Genomic DNA, 16,514 nt, shown 5'->3' with positions numbered 1-16,514 from the left:
CTTACTTCACGCCTCATAAAATCCCCAGAGTTGACAAAAATTGGAAACATTGTAAAAAGGACTCTTAATTGCTGACAGAATCCGCTCTCGGGACCATGCCCCATAGGATTAACATTATAAAAAAATTTTAGCTCGTCTCTTTTTGTCCCGGCTTCATATTTTTTTCCGGGTTTTTCTCATACGCTCGTTAACATAGAGGGCGATAAATCTTGGCTGGCCTTATTGGCGAGCTTGTCGAGTATCTAAGTTGGCCGTGGTTAGTCAGATTTGATTGGCTGCTAGCGAGAAACTTACCATGGAGCAATATCTAAAGATACCTAATTGCATTATATTGGCCTTTCAAGGAACACTCCATTGTAACTCCCAACCCCGATAAATATTATTACTCCTTGGAAAATTCTAACCTAGTGGATAAACTAGCGCCATCTATTTTTCAAAACTGGTATTAAAAGTTGCGTTTTCAGGGTTAAAAGGCGCCTTTGTCTGAAAACGTGGCGCCATCTATGTTTCAAAACTGGTAATAAAAGTTGCGTTTTTGGGTCTAAATCATTAAGCCTTGGCCCGAAAACTTTAAAATAATGTAAATAAATTAAAAACACTTGCCAAACTGTTGCATTTTCGTAAAAAGGTTCCATTGGACTCTCGAGCATTCTTTAAAAAGACAAAAACAAATTAAAAACATATCTTAATAACTTTAAATTAGGTTTGAAATTAAAACTTACTCTCCAGGCCCAAGAACTTCGTTACTTGGAAAAGCAATACTTCGTTATAAGGTCAAATTTCTTGAAAAATAAAAAGAAAAAAGCCAATTAATTGGAGTACAAATTAAATTAAACTATTTTAAATAATTACAACAATCAGGGGCCGAGGAATTAAGCAAAATGTTCATAAACATTCGCTCCATTGAATTAAGACGGACTTATTTTACACAACACCCATTAACTCTGGTTCTACTACAGATACGGGGATGTCCTTTGAGTATGTCATAGTCCTATTTGTCCCCCATCAAACCATACTAAAAACGTAGGGCTACGACAAACAGGGGCCGAGATATTAAGGAAAATGATCGTCCCCTCCATAGGATTTGCGTCACACCCAACTTTGGAGTTATAGGCCTCTAAAGTTGGGTGTGACGCTCTCCCTACAGCATGTTTTTGAACATTTTGCTTAATATCTCGGCCCCTGTTTGACGAAATCCAAGTTTTAAGTATTGTTGGATGGGGGACAAATTGGACTATAACATACTCAAAGGACATCCCCGTATCTCTAGTGGAACCAGAGTTATAAGCCTGCAAAGTAACCTAGCTTAATCAAACCCAACCTAACTTAACCTAATCTATAATATGAAGGGTAATATATAGACAAAAAACATGGAAAATGTATATTTTAATTAATTTCCGCGACTTAAATGTAATTAATTATGCTATAATTAACCTTGAATAAATGATATTTATTGAAAAAACTGTGTATTTTTAATGTGCTAAGGGCTAAAGTACAGTTTGGGAACACAGAAATGTTTTGAATAGTCTTAAATATTAAATTATGCATATATTACCTGCTATAAAAATGTTCCGAACATACTCTACTGACGTAACATTTAACCATCCCGCCAAATTCCAATCTTTTCTATGAAGAGTTGAAGACACTCACTAAGCCTTGGCCCTTTCTCCAAACTGTCATTGCTTAAGCCTTGGTTCTTTTCTATAAACATTGCTTTTTCGATTACCTTTGGCCTTTAAAACTCAATAAAAAAACTAAAGTTTCTTTCACGTAATCATGGTTTGAACACTTTTCAACCATTTTTAATTGCAATTAACGAAAGAACTTGGTTCAATTAAACTAAATAACGGTGCAAACACGAAATGTCACACAGGAGCTAAGCACAGGCTGCCATGCTGAACTCAGCTGATGCCGGCCTCAGATAGGACCGGAAATAAGCACACAGCATTGAGCATTTTATAATAAAATTTTAATGTCCTATAATGCTTTTAAGAACTAAAGGGGGTCACTGGACATTTTGACCAATAAATATTGTATAGTTTTGATTGATTACGACGTCACGACGACAGTAACAATGCAAAGAAGGCCATTCCGGGGATGCAGTTTCCCATTCTCGCTCAAACTGTCTACATTCTTGCTACTCCGTAAATACTTGTGGCTGGCTAGGCGGGTTTTTTGAATTTCAGATCTCTGTCATTTTTACTTTCAATTTTCATTTTCGATTTTAAACCCTAATTAAATTTAATTTATGGCTTAAATTAACTTAAATAAACTAAACAGAGTCCGAAAAAGCAGAAAATGTTGGTTTTGAGTTCGTAGAACTGATAGGTTTTGAACTATTGACCTCCGAATTTGAAATATTAAAAGTGAAATTATGCAAATTCTATAAAGAATTTTGAAACTTTCTTTACGTCATTTTATAGATACTTTGATGGGGAATCCAACGCGAGTAACCCCGTACAGATCGCGTTAGTAGTTTGAGCCCTATCTCGAGATTTAGTTTCCCGCCATTTTTCAAAATGGCGGCACAAACACAAAAATGCTGGAAATGTGTAAATCAGTTCAAATCAGTATATAATCCATATCAGTTTCATCAAAATAAATTATATTTAAACAAGGAACACTAATAATCAGTTTTAAACCTCGTTTCTAAAGATATCAGTCTGATTTTTCAATATGACACTCTTAACGGGTCAAAAGACACTATTCAATAAAAATATTCCGCTAAAAATTAAGATAATTAAGGTTTTAACCCTAATTAATGAAAATCAACATAACTCGATACCAGGAAGTACTGCGAGGCCGTAGACCATAACCTTTACAGTCGCTACACAGTTAGGTTGAAACTAAAAACGGACATAGCCGTAATTAGTGCAATAACTAATGAACCGCTAGTCGCACGATATTGGGACCACTTCCATTAGATTCCTTAGAGTTCTCTACGTCCGAATCGGTTAATTTAAGTTTAATTAATTTAAATTTAAATGGCAAAAAGAGGTTGGAAAGTAGAAAAACTGAAAAAACGGGCTGCGTTTCGGGACGTTTAATGACGTAGTTAATTAACGGTTAGTCGTAGAGAGACGCGACTAGTACCATCGGAATCAGGAGGTTTTAATCATTCAGATTAAGTGTATTTAATTTAATTAATTAAGTTAATTTCGATGGGAAATTAAAAATAACCGAAAATTGAAATTGCGAAAAATTCTCTCTCATCTCGCGTATCAACCACGTCTCCCCGAGGGGGAAACCACTTGTGAAATCAGGTGTACAAAATTTTTGAAATCACAATTGAAGTCCATAAATTGTTTTTGAAGTCTCTATAAATCGCAAAGTTTAGTTGAAATCTCGGAAGTCTTAGGAAGTCCCTAGAGAATCCCTTGAAGTCATGCGAAGTCCCTTGGAAATCGCTTGAAGTCATTCGAAGTCTCTCGGAAGTCTCTTGAAGTCATACGAAATCCCTTTGAAATCTCTTGAAGTTTCTCTGAAGTCATACGAAGTCCCTTTGAAATCTCTTGAAGTCTCTTGGAAATCTCTTGAAGTCTCTTGGAAATCTCTTGAAGTCTCTTGGAAATCTCTTGAAGTCTCTCGGAAATCTCTTGAAGTCTCTTAGAAGTCATACGAAGTCCGTTGGAAATCTCTTGAAGTCAAATGAAGTGCTAGAAAAATCCCTTGAAGTCTATTGAAATTCCGTCTTTCATAAGTGGAAATTTCCTTTTCTTCAAATTTTATTTTCAATAGTCTTGATCAGGGCCGGAAATAAGCATAGGACACTGGAATTTTAAAATGTGCCATAATTTTGTTAAAAACTAAGGGGGTCACTGGACAGTTTGACCAATAAAATTTTGGAAGTTTTGATAGTTTGACTATGGAGATGTGATACTATTTCTCCACACTACAGTGGACAATGTCCTATAAATTTTCCAGTCAAACAGGGGGGGCCCTGGTCTTGATCCCTCAATTTTCAGCCGTTTTCGGAGGTGCAATGCTACCAGACTCTTGTGCCAGACACTCTTCCCCAGAATTTTTTCCTTTTTGGACTTATTGTCGTCTGCTAATCATTCCGTTTTCAAAGAATATTCGTAAAATCTATATATTTTTGTTTGTGGCGAAGTTTAATTGGCTTAATTTAAACTACTATTTAACTAAATTGGGAACCTTCAAAATACAGCATACAAGCAGCCAATTTAAAAATTGTGTCTTCTAGTTCTCTGAACTATGAATTCGAGTATGAATCAGACGATAATCAGTTTCAAAAACCTGAGGGGTCAAACGTTTTGGAAAAAGTGTACGGGATTTCGAAATCCAATTTGATTTCTTCGGATTTCGTTTGATTTCGTCGGATTTCCATTGATTTCGTCGGATTTTGTTTGATTTCAAAGTTCGATAAAATGCAACGGATTTTGCAATTTTCCCCGTGATTTCCTCGGATTTTTTCCATGATTTCGGCAGATTTTGGGATATTTCAATTGATTTCGTTGGATTTTGTGATTTCTTTTGAGCTTGGATTTCGTGAATTTTCTAATGGATTTCGCGATTTCGTTACTGATTTTGTGATTTCTTTGTTGATTTTGTGGTATCTTTACTGATTTTGTGATTTCTCTACTGATTTTGTGATTTCTTTACTGTTTTGTTATTTCGTTATTGATTTCGGATTTTTTGTGAGATTTCTTAAGTTGGATTTCGCGGGTAGCGTACGGAATTTCATGAATGACCGACCCCTTGCAAAAATTCTATTGAAGTCACTTGAAGTCTATAAAATGTAATGAAGTCACTTGAAGTCTATAAATTATATTGAAGTCACTTGAAGTCTTTATAAATTGTATTGAAGTCACTTGAAGTCTTTATAAATTGTATTGAAGTCACTTGAAGTCTTTATAAATTATATTGAAGTCACTTGAAGTCTTTATAAATTTTATTGAAGTCATCTGAAATCAAATACAGTTAGTGAAGTCTTTGAAGTCAAATGAAGTCTATGATAGTTCAATTGAAGTCATTTAAAATCTGAAATCAGGTGTACAAAATTTTCTTAGTGGTTTCCCCCTCGCGTCTCCCGTCCGTAGACTTTTCATGCGTTTGCAAAGACTTGATTTTGGAGTTTTTAAAATAGGTTTTTCCCTTAATTAAGGCGTCTAATTAAGGTATATTAACAAGGAAAATATATTTCCTGATTAATTTCAAGGCGAGGAATCGGAAAAAAATGGTTTCAGAAGCGTACAGCCACATTTTCGGCCACCTTGTTCATTTTAGGCCGATTCGCCTATCACCAATCGATTTCTCATCTAAAACTAACCCGAAATCCATATCGGGTTAATTAATTTAGGCCTAATTTTAGGCCTAAAACGGGAAAAACCCTCCGTATCTGCCCTTCTAAAGGTCAAAATGTCTCTAAAATAACCCTATCCTACGTTGCACTTCGTAACTAACAGTAATCAGTAAAAAAATCGCGGTTAAAATCAATTAAAATAATTTTTAAGCCCAAATAATGAATTGGGTTTCGATTAATGGCACCGAGGGGGAAACCACTAAGAAAATTTTGTACACCTGATTTCAGATTTTAAATGACTTCAATTGAACTATCATAGACTTCATTTGACTTCAAAGACTTCACTAACTGTATTTGATTTCAGATGACTTCAATAAAATTTATAAAGACTTCAAGTGACTTCAATATAATTTATAAAGACTTCAAGTGACTTCAATACAATTTATAAAGACTTCAAGTGACTTCAATACAATTTATAAAGACTTCAAGTGACTTCAATATAATTTATAGACTTCAAGTGACTTCATTACATTTTATAGACTTCAAGTGACTTCAATAGAATTTTTGCAAGGGGTCGGTCATTCATGAAATTCCGTACGCTACCCGCGAAATCCAACTTAAGAAATCTCACAAAAAATCCGAAATCAATAACGAAATAACAAAACAGTAAAGAAATCACAAAATCAGTAGAGAAATCACAAAATCAGTAAAGATACCACAAAATCAACAAAGAAATCACAAAATCAGTAACGAAATCGCGAAATCCATTAGAAAATTCACGAAATCCAAGCTCAAAAGAAATCACAAAATCCAACGAAATCAATTGAAATATCCCAAAATCTGCCGAAATCATGGAAAAAATCCGAGGAAATCACGGGGAAAATTGCAAAATCCGTTGCATTTTATCGAACTTTGAAATCAAACAAAATCCGACGAAATCAATGGAAATCCGACGAAATCAAACGAAATCCGAAGAAATCAAATTGGATTTCGAAATCCCGTACACTTTTTCCAAAACGTTTGACCCCTCAGGTTTTTGAAACTGATTATCGTCTGATTCATACTCGAATTCATAGTTCAGAGAACTAGAAGACACAATTTTTAAATTGGCTGCTTGTATGCTGTATTTTGAAGGTTCCCAATTTAGTTAAATAGTAGTTTAAATTAAGCCAATTAAACTTCGCCACAAACAAAAATATATAGATTTTACGAATATTCTTTGAAAACGGAATGATTAGCAGACGACAATAAGTCCAAAAAGGAAAAAATTCTGGGGAAGAGTGTCTGGCACAAGAGTCTGGTAGCATTGCACCTCCGAAAACGGCTGAAAATTGAGGGATCAAGACCAGGGCCCCCCCTGTTTGACTGGAAAATTTATAGGACATTGTCCACTGTAGTGTGGAGAAATAGTATCACATCTCCATAGTCAAACTATCAAAACTTCCAAAATTTTATTGGTCAAACTGTCCAGTGACCCCCTTAGTTTTTAACAAAATTATGGCACATTTTAAAATTCCAGTGTCCTATGCTTATTTCCGGCCCTGATCAAGACTATTGAAAATAAAATTTGAAGAAAAGGAAATTTCCACTTATGAAAGACGGAATTTCAATAGACTTCAAGGGATTTTTCTAGCACTTCATTTGACTTCAAGAGATTTCCAACGGACTTCGTATGACTTCTAAGAGACTTCAAGAGATTTCCGAGAGACTTCAAGAGATTTCCAAGAGACTTCAAGAGATTTCCAAGAGACTTCAAGAGATTTCCAAGAGACTTCAAGAGATTTCAAAGGGACTTCGTATGACTTCAGAGAAACTTCAAGAGATTTCAAAGGGATTTCGTATGACTTCAAGAGACTTCCGAGAGACTTCGAATGACTTCAAGCGATTTCCAAGGGACTTCGCATGACTTCAAGGGATTCTCTAGGGACTTCCTAAGACTTCCGAGATTTCAACTAAACTTTGCGATTTATAGAGACTTCAAAAACAATTTATGGACTTCAATTGTGATTTCAAAAATTTTGTACACCTGATTTCACAAGTGGTTTCCCCCTCGAATGGCACCCTGTTTTAAATGTACGGAAGGTTTAACGCTAGTAACTCACAGCGCTGCCACTACTGCGGGGTGAAAGAAAAAAAAGAGAGATTGAAATTTATCGTCTCTTTATTTTATGACGCGGCTAACCTGATAGCGCTACCAAGCGCAGGGAGGAATATGGGCGACCAATATATTCACTTTAGTTTAGTTGACGTTTACGTCTACATTGTAGCGCGGTTACAAATAGAAGGGGGGGTAGACAACGGTAACGGGACTGACTCAAGGCGGAGGGATAAGCAATGTTGAAAAGGCGGAGGTCGAAAATAGTTCGGCGGGAAAACTTGGACGAAACAAGTCGTACCACTGAGAGTCAACCGAAGCGAGGTTTGTCTGTCCGAATCAGTGTATTGGGACGCGAGGGGGCCGTCACTCCTTCAAATCTCATACACCTAGGTTTTCAAATCATTCAAATCACATAAATCACTTCCCAAATCTAGAAAATCACTAAAATCGCTATGAAATCAGTGAAATCACCATCCAAAGCAGTCAAATTAAGAATTCAAATCATTCAAATCAATGCCAAATCATTCGAGTCGTACCATAAGTAAATAAGATATGTGTTCCTTAAGTGTTAATGAGAGCTTGTCATGAAGTGACGTAGGAGAAAAGTCATAGATTCTCGTAAAGCGACGCGTGGTGACTGGGGCGCTGTCAAAGGTTTACCATAGACTAAATAGGAGGATGGACTGCAAAACCAGGTATAGTCAATTCTCGCTTGTCCTTATTGAACTAGCTCTCATTAAGCCTTTGGCATTACGAAGTGTAGGTAGTGACTTACTTACGGAACATATCTTATAAACTTATGATCGTACAAATCATTCAAATCACATTAATCGTATTGAAATCATCAAAATCGGTAGTGATTTCAAATCTCGTACGCTCTGATGCGTAGTGACGGTCCCCTCGCCATCTAAACTTGTTGAATTTGAGATCCGAGAACACCCAGCAATTGGCCATATTTATTTTGCTTCTAATTAAGTTAATTATCATTAAAATTTAATGAAATTTACAGCTAATAATCTCCATTAAGTGCTCTATCTAGATCTGCTTTCGAATTAGCTCTATCTTTTACGGTTTAAAAGATATGGCGCTTTTAAGTTTTGTGTCGAGGGGTGGGTAAGCTAAACGAATGACGCAGTGGGTTGGTTAAACGAGTGAGATAGATAGAGCCATAAAACGGGAAAAACCTTCCGTATCTGCCCTTCTAAGGGTCAAAATGTCTCTAAAACACCCCTATCCTAAGCTAAACGTCATAACAGTAACACGTAAAGGTTAGAAGCAGAGTTACGAGCCTCCAAAGGTTAGTGTAACGGAGGGTATGGTGGTTATGAACATTTTCCTTAATTACTCGGCCCCTGTTTGTCGTAGCCCTAAGTTTTAAGTATCCTTGGAAAGGGGACAAATAGAACTACGACATACTCAAAGGACATCCGGGTATCTATAACAGAACCGGAGTTATAAGCCTCCAAAGTTGGGTGTAATGTTATTCCTATGGAGGGGGGTTTGTTTACGTTTTGCTTAATATCTCGGCCCCTGTTTGTCCTAGCCCTATGTTTTAAGTATCCTTGGAGAGGGGACAAATAGGACTATGACATACTCAAAGGACATTCCCGTATCTCTAATAGAACCAGAGTTACGAGCCTCCAAAGTTTAGTGTGAAAATTATAAGTAACAGTCTAAGTAGAAGTGTGACGCTTCCCCCAGTTGAGCATTTTCCTTAATTACTGCTTCTAATTAAGGTACATTAACAAGGAAAATATATTTCCTGATTAATTTCAAGGCAAGGAATCGGAAAAAAATGGTTTCAGAAGCGTATTAAAAAAGTTTCACTGAGATTTCCATGAATTTTATTAAAAAATTACAAATTTGAATGAGTTTTCATTTTCATTTCTTTCCTTGGTGAGTATTTTTGAAACTGGCCTTCTTAGACTGGACCTGCCCTTCTTGCCCCGTTGGACTATTGGATCATAGAACCAGAGTTACGAGCCTGCAAAGTATAGTCTAATGTTAATCCTATGGTGGGGGTTTGATTGTTTACGTTTTGCTCAATTACTCGGCCCCTGTTTGTCCTATTCCTAAGTTTTTAGTATCGTTGGAAAGGGGACAAATTGCACTATAACATACTCAAAGGACAACCCCGTATCTCTAGTAGAACCGGAGTTAATGGGTGTTTTGTAAAATAAGTCCGTCTTAATTCAACGGAGCGAATGTTTATTAAAATTTTGCTTAATTACTCGACCCCCGTTTGTCGTAGTCCTATGTTTTTAGTATCGTTGGATGGGGGACAAATAGGACTACAACATACTCAAAGGACATCCCGTTATCTCTAGTAGAACCAGAGTTACAAGCCATAAAACCTAAGCCTAACGTAAACCATTTGGAGCCTGTACCTTTTGAGTTCTTTACATTTTAATGCTATAATAATTGGACACTATAATTAATTAAAGAGGTACTTACCAGGCATTAAGCGAAGTGTTTCTTGAGTTTCTTCAAACTGTAGGAGCCCACACAAAGTGATCTTTCAGCGGAGAACGAGCGGCTGTACAGCTCCTTGCCATGCATATCTTTTGATAACAGTCTCTACTTGGATAACACGACTGGTTTTAAACGCCCCAAGTACTTTTGGGGGTTGTTTTGTATCCATTATAGCAGCGGGTTGCCCCAAATATTAAATTAAAATGCGTTAATTACATTTAAAAAGGCCTATCTTGTGTTCTACACTATCTAAACCAGTGGTGGGCAAATTCGCGAACTTCTGAAATGCTTGTCACTCTCACTCTGTGAATGATAATTCTATTAACTGACCCTTCTCACTCTCACTCGCAAACTGAGAGTGAAATCTCGGGAATTTGAAAATCTCACTCCGCGAGGGAAAGTGAGCGCGCGCTTCCGATTTCCTTCATTAGAAAAGAGTGAGAGAGTAGAGAAAATATTTGTTCACTCTTTATAGAAGAATGAATGAGAATAACCTATTAATGTTATGACTCTCTCACTCAGTTTGAAAGGCTTTGAGCTAGGGATTTTTAGCGAGCGAGTGAAGTCTTGTTTTAACATGAAATGTTTACTGGGAAAATCTGGTTTAGGAAATCTACTAGATGGAGGTGTTTGAGTAAGAAAGAATCTCTAACGAGGGAGTCGTCACTCAGCGTTATAGCGTATGACATGAGAAGCTTATTGTTGATTAAGATGATTTGAATGACTTTGTTTATTAAGATGATTTGAATGACCTTGTTTATTTAGATGATTTGAATGACCTTGTTTATTTAGATGATTTGAATGACATTGTTTATTTAGATGGCAATGATAATTTTAATTATTTTAATGACCTCGTTGATTTGAATTATCTTGTTGATTTAGATTATTTGAATGACTTCGTCGCTCTGAATGGCTTCATTGATTTGAATTTTTTGACTTTGTTGATTAAGGTTATTTGGATGGCAACAATGATTAGGATTATCGGTATAATTTTGCTGAATAGGATTATTTGGATGGCAATAATGATTAGGATTATCGTGATGACTTTGTTGATATGGGATATTTGAACGACTGTTGATTGGGTTGAATTTGTTGATTTGGATTATAGGGTTGAAATTTTTGATTAGGATGATTTGAATGACTATGTAGATATTTGATTTGAATGACTATGCAGATATTTGATTTGAATGAGTACGGTGATTTGATTGCCAATTGTGATTTGAATAGGTCATTTGAATGACAACTGTAATTCAAATCACGATTGTCATTCAAATGGCCCATTCAAATCACGATTGTCATTCAAATGGCCCATTCAAATCACGATTGTCATTCAAATGGCCCATTCAAATCACGATTGTCATTCAAATGGCCCATTCAAATCACGATTGTCATTCAAATGACCCATTCAAATCACGATTGTCATTCAAATGACCCATTCAAATCACGATTGTCATTCAAATGACCCATTCAAATCACGATTGTCATTCAAATGACCCATTCAAATCACGACTGTCATTCAAATGACCCATTCAAATCACGACTGTCATTCAAATGACCCATTCAAATCACGACTGTCATTCAAATGACCCATTCAAATCACGACTGTCATTCAAATGACCCATTCAAATCACCATTGTCATTCAAATGACCCATTCAAATCACCATTGTCATTCAAATGACCCATTCAAATCACCATTGTCATTCAAATCAAATATCTACATAGTCATTCAAATCAAATATCTACATAGTCATTCAAATCAAATATCTACATAGTCATTCAAATCAAATATCTGCATAGTCATTCAAATCAAATATCTGCAAAGTCATTCAAATCAAATCAATCTGCATAGTCATTCAAAGTCATTTAAATCATCTTAATCAACAATATAATTCAAATAAACGAAATAAATAAAAATAATTCATATCACCCTAGTCATCCAAATCACTTAAATAAGCTAACTCATAAGCTTTCTCATGTGACGACTCCCTCGTTAGAGATTCTTTCTTACTCAATCTAGTAGATTTCCTAAACCAGATTATCCCAATTCCCAGTAAAAATTTCATAATAAAAGAGGACTTCACTCGCTCTCTAAAATCACTTTCAAACTAATATAATTTTCATTCACTGAATGAGAGTGAGAGTGAGTGAAGTTCTCGAATTTTTTATATTTATAAGTCCTTAAGAGTGATTTCGTCTCGATTTATGAAAGTCACTCCCGACAATAGAAAGAGGCATTGGTGAAAGAAACCTTATCACTCTTTTGGAAAAACATTACTTCGCGAGAGTGAGATATTGTAATTCGCGTGTATGAAACTCTCAAGCCACGAGTGCTAACAAGTCACTCATTCTTGTCTCACTCTTTCGGCGCGAGAGACTTCTTTAAGAGAGACGAAAGATCTTTCGCAATGCGAGTGACACTCGCGATTTGCCCACCACTGATCTAAACATTGCTTAAGCCTTGGTACTTTTCCATAATTATTGCTTTTTCGATTACCTTTGGCCTTTAAAACTCAATAAAAAACTAAAGTTTCTTTCGCGTAATCATGGTTTGAACACTTCTTAACCATTTTTAATTGCAATTAACGAAAGAACTTGGTTTAATTAAACTAAATAAAGGTGCAAACACGAAATGTCACACAGGAGCTAAGCACAGGCTGCCATGATGAACTCAGCTGATGCCGGCCACAGATAGGACCGGAAATAAGCACAGAGAATTAAGCATTGTTTAATAATATTTTAATGTCCTATAATGCTTTTAAAAACTAAAGGGGGGCTCACTGGACATTCTGGCCAATAAATATTGCGTAGTTTTGATTGATTACGACGTCACGACGGCAGTAACGACACAAAGAAGGCGATTCCAGCTATGAGTTTCTTCATTCTCGCTCTAGCTACACATATTCTTGCTACTCCGTCTATACTTGTATCTTGATAGGCGGGTTTTGCCATCTATATGTGCAAAATTGAACTGCATTGTGATTAATTAAAACTTTGTTGTTTCAAAGAACTAATTGCAGAATTACTTTTGCCTAAATAAGGTTCAGTTCTACCTGCAATCAAAATAATTATACATTGTAGTTTTAAATTCAAATAATATTTGAGTTTGTATTGTATAGATGTCGCCACACTATTAACGCAGCGGCTTTTTTTGAAATTTGAGATCCGAAAACACCTATACCATAAAATCTTATTTTGCTTCTAATTAAGTTAATTATCATTCAAATTAAATGAAAATTACGGATAATAATGCCCATTAACTCCTCTATCTAAATCTGCTTTGAAATTAACGCTATCTATTACGGTTTAAAAGATATAACGATTTATAGAATTCGGACTAATAGTGTGGCGACATCTAAACAAGGCAAGCGCCGATGTTCAAAACTACAATGTTTAATTATTTTGATTAGAGAGGCAATTGAAGCTTAAATAGTCGTAATTAACTACGCAATTATTTCTTTGAAACTTGAAAGTTTAAATAACATTAACGCAGTTCATTTATCTCGCTATAGATGGCGTAGCACCAAACTAACTAACGGTTTTCGCATTGGAATTACACTGAAAATGTTTTTTGGCTCTAATTCAGTTAATTATCATTCAAATTAAATGAAAATTACGGATAATAATGCCCATTAACTCCTCTATCTAAATCTGCTTTCAAATTAACGCTATCTATTACGGTTTAAAAGATATAGCGATTTTAAGATATGTATAGCGTGGAAGGCACCCAGCAAGGGGCCATAGGAAATACATTGAAATATTTTTTTGCTTGTAATTAAGTTAATTATCATTCAAATTAAATGAAAATTAAACCTTATGAAGATAATTAAGTGCTCTATTTAATTCTTCTTTCAAATTAACGCTATCTATTACGGTTTAAAAGATATAGCGATTTTAAGATATGTATAGCGTAGAAGACACCCAGCAAGGGGCCATAGGAAATACATTGAAAGATTATTTTGCTTGTAATTAAGTTAATTATCATTTAAATTTAATGAAAATTACACCTAATGAAGATAATTAAGTGCTCTATTTAATTCTGCTTTCAAATTAACGCTATCTAATACGGTTTAAAAGATATAGCGATTTTAAGATATGTATAGCGTAGAAGACACCCAGCATGGGGCCATAGGAAATACATTGAAAGTTTATTTTGCTTGTAATTAAGTTAATTATCATTCAAATTAAATGAAAATTAAACCTAATGAAGATAATTAAGTGCTCTATTTAATTCTGCTTTCAAATTAACGCTATCTATTACGGTTTAAAGGATATAGCGATTTTAAGATATGTATAGCGTAGAAGACACCCAGCAAGGGGCCATAGGAAATACATTGAAAGATTATTTTGCTTGTAATTAAGTTAATTATCATTTAAATTTAATGAAAATTACACCTAATGAAGATAATTAAGTGCTCTATTTAATTCTGCTTTCAAATTAACGCTATCTAATACGGTTTAAAAGATAAAGCGATTTTAAGATATGTATAGCGTAGAAGACACCCAGCATGGGGCCATAGGAAATACATTGAAAGTTTATTTTGCTTGTAATTAAGTTAATTATCATTCAAATTAAATGAAAATTAAACCTAATGAAGATAATTAAGTGCTATATTTAAATCTGATTTCAAATTAACGCTATCTATTACGGTTTAAAAGATATAGCGATTTTAAGATATGTATAGCGTAGAAGACACCCAGCAAGGGGCCATAGGAAATACATTGAAAGTTTATTTCGCTTGTAATTAAGTTAATTATCATTTAAATTTAATGAAAATTACACCTAATGAAGATAATTAAGTGCTCTATTTAATTCTGCTTTCACATTAACGCTATCTATTACGGTTTAAAAGATATAGCGATTTTAAGATATGTATAGCGTAGAAGACACCCAGCAAGGGGCCATAGGAAATACATTGAAAGTTTATTTTGCTTGTAATTAAGTTAATTATCATTTAAATTTACTGAAAATTACACCTAATGAAGATAATTAAGTGCTCTATTTAATTCTGCTTTCAAATTAACGCTATCTATTACGGTATAAAAGATATAGCGATTTTAAGATATGTATAGCGTAGAAGACACCCAGCAAGGGGCCATAGGAAATACATTGAAAGTTTATTTTGCTTGTAATTAAGCTAATTATAATTTAAATTAATGAAAATTACAGCTAATGAAGATAATTAAGTGCTCTATTTAATTCTGCTTTCAAATTAACGCTATCTATTACGGTATAAAAGATATACCGATTTTAATATATGTATAGCGTCGAAGACACCCAGCAAGGGGCCATAGGAAATACATTGAAAGTTTATTTTGCTTGTAATAAGGTTAATTATCATTCAAATTAAATGAAAATTAAACCTAATGAAGATAATTAAGTGTTCTATTTAGATCTGCTTTGAAATTAACGCTATCTATTACGGTTTAAAAGATATACCGATTTTAAGATATGTATAGCGTAGAAGACACCCAGCAAGGGGCCATAGGAAATACATTGAAAGTTTATTTTGCTTGTAATTAAGTTCATTATCATTTAAATTTACTGAAAATTACACCTAATGAAGATAATTAAGTGCTCTATTTAATTCTGCTTTCAAATTAACGCTATCTATTACGGTATAAAAGATATAGCGATTTTAAGATATGTATAGCGTAGAAGACACCCAGCAAGGGGCCATAGGAAATACATTGAAAGTTTATTTTGCTTGTAATTAAGCTAATTATAATTTAAATTAATGAAAATTACAGCTAATGAAGATAACTAAGTGCTCTATTTAATTCTGCTTTCAAAGTAACGCTATCTATTACGGTTTAAAAGATATAGCGATTTAAAGATATGTATAGCGTTGAAGACACCCAGCAAGGGGCCATAGGAAATACATTGAAAGTTTATTTTGCTTGTAATTAAGTTAATTATCATTTAAATTTAATGAAAATTACACCTAATGAAGATAATTAAGTGCTCTATTTAATTCTGCTTTCAAATTAACGCTATCTATTACGGTTTAAAAGATATAGCGATTTTAAGATATGTATAGCGTGGAAGACACCCAGCAAGGGGCCATAGGAAATACATTGAAAGTTTATTTTGCTTGTAATTAAGTTAATTATCATTCAAATTAAATGAAAATTAAACACAATGAAGATAATTAAGTGCTCTATTTAAATCTGCTTTCAAATTAACGCAATCTATTACGGTTTAAAAGATATAGCGATTTTAAGATATGTATAGCGTAGAAGACACCCAGCAAGGGGCCATAGGAAATACATTGAAAGTTTATTTTGCTTGTAATTAAGTTAATTATCATTCAAATTAAATGAAAATTGAACGTAATAGAGATAATTAAGTGCTCTATTTAAATCTGCTTTCAAATTAACGCTATCTATTACGGTTTAAAAGATATAGCGATTTTAAGATATGTATAGCGTAGAAGACACCCAGCAAGGGGCCATAGGAAATACATTGAAAGTTTATTTTGCTTGTAATTAAGTTAATTATCATTTAAATTTACTGAAAATTACACCTAATGAACATAATTAAGTGCTCTATTTAATTCTGCTTTCAAATTAACGCAATCTATTACGGTTTAAAAGATATAGCGATTTTAATATATGTATAGCGTCGAAGACACCCAGCAAGGGGCCATAGGAAATACATTGAAAGTTTATTTTGCTTGTAA

At 34.3% G+C, this 16,514-nt stretch overlaps 1 protein-coding gene across 5 annotated transcripts in view; it reads right to left on the bottom strand.

Annotated features, from left to right (window-relative positions):
• Positions 1–12,555, bottom strand: part of Dus3 (Dihydrouridine synthase 3) — a 121,557-nt gene extending 109,002 nt beyond the window's left edge. Inside the window, exons 1-4 of one of the 5 annotated variants that reach the window (XM_089856199.1) lie at positions 12,271–12,555; positions 9,816–10,078; positions 723–782; positions 604–651 (exon numbers count right to left, since the gene is read on the bottom strand). The gene's annotated coding sequence lies outside the window, so the exon portion shown is untranslated. Of the gene's footprint in view, positions 1–603; positions 652–722; positions 783–1,555; positions 1,894–9,815; positions 10,079–12,270 lie in introns of those variants that run through there. The other 4 variants (XM_089856174.1, XM_089856194.1, XM_089856162.1 and 1 more) reach the window with 4 other exon arrangements.
• Positions 12,556–16,514: the final 3,959 nt, after the last annotated feature.

This window comes from Phalangium opilio, unplaced genomic scaffold, assembly GCF_054372755.1.
Source record: "Phalangium opilio isolate 3A_F unplaced genomic scaffold, DU_Popi_V2 ptg000011l_1, whole genome shotgun sequence".
NCBI lineage: Eukaryota > Metazoa > Arthropoda > Arachnida > Opiliones > Phalangiidae > Phalangium > Phalangium opilio.
This window is presented reverse-complemented; position numbering and strand designations above follow the sequence as displayed.